The sequence below is a fragment of the Zalophus californianus genome, chromosome 16, assembly GCF_009762305.2.
Source record: "Zalophus californianus isolate mZalCal1 chromosome 16, mZalCal1.pri.v2, whole genome shotgun sequence".
Lineage (NCBI taxonomy): Eukaryota > Metazoa > Chordata > Mammalia > Carnivora > Otariidae > Zalophus > Zalophus californianus.
In genome coordinates, this window is record NC_045610.1 from 11,059,242 (window position 1) to 11,064,682 (window position 5,441).

The 5,441-nt window shown below is 49.7% G+C and overlaps 1 non-coding gene across 1 annotated transcript; it reads right to left on the minus strand.

Annotated features, from left to right (window-relative positions):
* Positions 1 to 1,485: 1,485 nt before the first annotated feature.
* TRNAW-CCA lies at positions 1,486 to 1,557 on the minus strand. The gene has a single exon. It is a non-coding gene; the product is annotated as a tRNA-Trp (tRNA).
* Positions 1,558 to 5,441: the final 3,884 nt, after the last annotated feature.

Genomic DNA, 5,441 nt, shown 5'->3' on the forward strand with positions numbered 1-5,441 from the left:
TTCCTATTGTCTCTTGTTCTGTTAAGTTTATAGTCCTCTCTTTTATTTTTAAAGGATTAAACATATCCATTGTGCCCTCTGTATTTGAGAATCCCCATATCCGAAGTCTGTGGATCTGATTTTGCTGGTTCTTACACAAAAGGTCTTCTCACTTAATTTATTTTATTTTAAAATATGAGTGTATTTTGACTGGTACTTTAAAACTAGAAGGCCTGTTTTGAGGGTGTATTTCTTTCAGGGAGAATGTACCCTTACTCCCACCAGCATGCTGTGGGTCCTACTAACCTGGGAAATCATAAAATACTTTTTTGACATGGAGGTTTTGGACTATGCAGGTAGAGTGAATTCTGACCTGAAACCCATGTTTCATATTAGATTCTATGTACCCTCTAACCAGATTTAATTAATGTTAACATTTTGGGGGTGCTTATTTATTTAAAGATTTTATTTATTTATTTGACAGAGAGAGACACAGCGAGAGAGGGAACACAAGCAGGGGGAGTGGGAGAGGGAGAAGCAGGCTTCTCCCAGAGCAAGGAGCCCGATGCGGGGCTGGATCCCAGGACCCTGGGATCATGACCTGAGCCACCCAGGCGCCCCTGGGGTGCTTATTTAAAAAAAAAAAAAAAAAGGTGAGACTCTGCCACCATCCCTTCTTCCTCCTCATTACCCAGAGGTAACCACTATCCTAGAATTGGTGTGAACAATATTCATCCATATTTTAATACGGATTTATAGCAAGTTATGTATCATTAACATACACAGTACGTGTTGGAATTTTTTTACAACTTGCTTTTTTCCCTATACATCTCTCTACTGGAGGAGAGGTAGCTTTTTTTTTTTTTGTAACTATTAGCAAATAATATTGAGGTGAATACGCAGGCCTTTGGCTGTGGCTAAATCCACAGAGGTTCTACAAGTGGTGTAACAATCCAGATGAGAGGGAACATTTGGGGCGGAGGGGGGAAAAGAGACGGTCAAGGCGAGCAAGAAGACACCTGCAGAAGGCACCCAGTCCTTCTTGGGACGGAGGGGCCACTTCCTGGACGAGAGACCCCTCTAGGGGCGCATTCAATCTTCCCGCAGGTGGTGGTCCGAGGGGCCCAAGTGCGTTGGGGGAGGGGAGGAGGGAGGCGTGGGGAGGAAGATGGGCGCTGATAACGCCAGGGGCCAGTGTTGAATGGCCAGGGGGTGCGCAGCTCAGGGCGGCCGCCAGCGCGCGGGCGGGGGTCACTCTGCGCTGGCCGCGGCGCCTCCTATCGGTCGCCAGGAGCAACCTCTGCCTCTCGCAGCCGCATGCGGAAACCGTGCATTCGCTATGCAGGGACAAAAGAGCGGGGTTTTCTGCCTGCTGGCAGTATAACAAGGGGCGCCTGAGGCCAGATTTCTCACATTCGGGCTTCTGCAGCGCTCCTCCCAACCCCTGTACTTGGGTGGGGGGGCGGGGGGGGAGCGGGGAGGAAAAAAAGAAAGAAAAGACAACCCTGACCCCGACGTGACTTGAACACGCAACCTTCTGATCTGGAGTCAGACGCGCTACCATTGCGCCACGAGGTCACAGCAAGCGGACGCCTCTGCGTCGCTAAAGACCTCGCCGCGGCGGCACCGTCCCGCAGCTCGGAACACCTAGGCCGAGAAGCGCCGCCCCCCCTCGCTCCCCCGCCCCTTCGCCCCCTGCCTCTCCCCCCACCCCCCACCCCCCACCCCCCGCACACTGAAGGGGAGGAGCGCGAGCCGCCCAGCACCTCGGCTTCCGGGAAACCCGCGCGCCTGGGCCGCCGAGCCCGAGCGCCGCCCCGCCCGCCCCGCCCGCCCCGGCGGAGCCCCGGTGGTCCGGGGAGGCGGGCGGCGGCGGCCGGCAGCGGGGTCCCCCTTCCGTGGGGGTCGACTCGCCCGGCCCTCCGCCCGCTTCAAACGGCGGCGGCGGCCGCCGCGGCGCGGGTCCGAGAACACTGCGCGGGGTGGCGGCGACCCCTCCCCCCGCCCCAAGCCGGCACACGGTGGCCTCGACCCCCAGGCTGGGAAGACGCCACGGTTTTGTTCTTTGCAAAGTGTGAAAGGAAACATTTTCTTTGACGAGGGTCACACCAATATCGGGAAGACAGTTCGAGGCCTTGGAAACCCCAAGAGGTCGCCGGAGGTCGCCCGCTCTTATGATCGCACGCGATATTTCTTTTTGCGGAGTTTTACTGGTTGGGTATAATCCCAAATAGAGTTTTGATCTTTGAATTGATGGAAAGCACCCATAGGGGAAATACCCCTACGTTTGCACGAATTGTAAAATACATGTGTGTCCGGCACCCAGATCAAGAAAGAGAACATTAGCACCCCCCCTTCTGGTCACTTACAAATTCATTTTTGAGATGGGGTTATATCGTACATAACCTTTTGTCAGTGTCCTCGCTTGTCATTATATTACGCACATATTTTAGTTAATATTTTTTCCTAGCGTGATTTTAAGCGGCTCATTGTTCACCTCATGGGAGTCTTAAGTCCCTGCTTTTGGAGAGCACTTTTTCCTTTTTTTTTTTATTAAATAAAAGATAAAATTATTAAATAAGTGAGTAAATAAGCTCTTGAATTAAGCCATTAATAATAGAGAGCACTATCCTGGTCTAAGAACATGAAGCATCAATTAATTGAATAAATACAAACCCCACGAGGGCCTGATGTTCTTCTGAGAAGGAACGATCCGGAATGGGCCTCGCTCTTTGTAAGAAGGAAAAGAGGAACTGTGTCTGGGGCGCTCAGTGAAGCCAGTGGGGGGTGGGGTGGGGTGGTGGGTGAAGGGCTCTCTCACTATCCTGGTTACTCGGGGACAGCTAAGACCACCAGAGCTTCTGTGAATCTTGGATAGGAATCTTGGCAATTTTTGTGTTTGTGGCCAGGTGTGAAAATAGCAGGCATTTGGGATTAACTGTGAGTCCTGAGGCAGCTGCCCTACGGCTGTCAGAGAAGCAGAGACCAGAAGGTTCTATCACTGTCCTCAGGGGGCAAGAGTCAGCTAGCCCAAGATTACTGATTCCATCTACAGGTATCCAGACAAGAGTCCCTTCCTTATCGCTTTTGATGGCCCAGAGGTGAACTGGACCCTGATTGGGGGAGGTGTGGGGAGCAAGGGAGTGACAAATGCTTCTCAGAAATCTAAGAAGTGACTGAAATGCTAGAGCTCTGAGGTTTGGATTCTAGGTCAGGCTGATCACAAACTTCCTTCCCTGCTCCCCTGTGAGGTCCTCCAGCATTGGCCGCATAGCAAAGTCACTGTGAGGAAAAGCCAGTGCCTTTCCCACAGAGGTCATGAGTCCAGAATCTACTGGAAGGGATGCTTCACACTCAAGGAAACACCAGAGACGCTCTTGAAATCCCTGCTCAGATTTTTGGATATACTTGTCATGTCCCGGCCCTTCTCCCCAGATGTGGAACCAAAAGCCAGTTTTTATTCTAAACTACAGTGTGGTAATGTCATCGGGTGAAGGAATTAAAGAGATTTGTGCAGATAGGGTTACAGGATCCTTTTATAAGGCTTGGGCACCTGGGTGACTCAGTCAGTTAAGCATCTGCCTTCAGCTCAGGTCATGATCCCAGGGTCCTGGGATTGAGTCCCGCATCGGGCTCCCTGCTCCTTGGGGGGTCTGATTCTCCCCCTGGCTCGTGCTCTCTCACTCTCTCTCAAATAAATAAAATCTTTAAGAAAAATAAATAAAAATAAAAGACCCATGCTTGCCAGTGCCAACCAAAGTGAAGGGAATGAGGCAGTCATGCCCATGGGCAGCGTTGAAGCCTCTTATTTATAATTTGACCCTTTGTTCATCTTGGATTTTTGGCATTAATTTTTTTAAATGTTTTATTATTTATCTTAACTGCTGAGTTTTTTGGCGCCACCCACACTCCTTGCACTTTGCACCCGGGAGAGTGTCTCACCGGCCTCGCCCTCATCTCAGCCTGTGGCTCACTGAAATTCTGGGACTGCCCAGAAATCACAAAGAACTGCTTCTTTATTTTAGAACTAAACTCTAGTAAAAACAAAAACAAAAAGAAAAGAAAAACAAAACAAAAAAACCCCTGTAAAATACAGAAAATTCCAAAATTACATAACAGTCAATGTCCAATTAAATACCACCCCCCCCAAAAAAAGGTAATTAACAACACTGGCGAAGGTGCGGGGAAAACGAAGATCTATGAGAATTTATGCAAGACCGGAAAAGAACGTAGATCAGTACTAGCTGTGTGGATTGTGATGCGGCAACTGTTTTAAAAATGCAAAGATGTACCTTCATGATTGTTCTCATCAATATTGTGTTTATAATAATGGAGCACCGGGAGCCATCTTGATGGTTCTATGGTCCAAGTTCTGTCTGGATTTCGAAGGGAGTGAGGCAGGGAAGTTGGCCTTGTAGAGTGCATGCGTGTATGAGTGACTATACAGGGACACTTGAATGAAGGGATGTGGTAAGGAGAAGTCCAGAAGTAACTGCGATGGAGAAGGAAGGCTGCAGGCATTATGCTGAGGGCTGCCCCCCTCCCGCCTCCCCCCACTGAGAAAAACATGTTAACTTTGGCTTTTCAGTCTCTGCTTAGTTGAGCACCATCTCAGACCCAGGCGATTGCTCCATCTCTTAGAAAAAGTTTTTACTTGGCTTCTGTTTCCTAAGGGGCTGAAAATGTTCCAGCTCTCCAAAGCCCATCAAAGATGTCCTAGATCTTTCTGATAGACACATTCCTTTTCCAGCACATTCCAACAGGGGCTTGACGATGGACGACCGAGAGGGGTGGTGCTCTGTGGAGTGTGTTTTCTCTCTCTCATGCGGCTCTGGGGAGACAACCTCATGGCAGGCCGGCTTCTTGGGAAGCATAGGTGGAGACTGTGAGGAGAGCCAAGAATGTATTTTGAGAGGAACAGTGGTGAAAGGAGGAAGCGTGTCTTTGGGGGGAAAGCTGAACTGGAGGGGGGGTGGGCGGAGCTGTCGGGGTGTGATGCAGGCCCTGCCACCCCGTGGAGAGAGCTCGGGACAAAAGACAGCCTGTGGGACAGCAAGCTACAGTGGCCAAAGGCTCATGGTGGGAGGCTGTCTACTTCCTTCTCCCCTCTTCAGAAGGACAAACACCCTTGGCACTGGTGCAACATTTAGAATTTCATCAGAAATACTCCCTGGGAACCAGTGTGGCACAATCCAGAGCCCTAGGCCAAGGACAGGTTTCCAAACTGTAGCCTCCTGATGACCTGATGTTAAAGGAGGCCCCTCATAAACCAGTGAGGGGGAGATGGAAGTTGAGTCTGGCCACTGCATAGAGGCAAAAAAAAAAAAAAAAAAAAAAAAAAGACTGCAGATTTGGGGAGTTTGTGAACCTTAGGCATTTCGATTTTTTTTTTTTTGGCATTTTGATTTTCATGATCATTTGCTTTGATGCTAGGTTTTCATTCTTTGTACCTCAAAACCTTG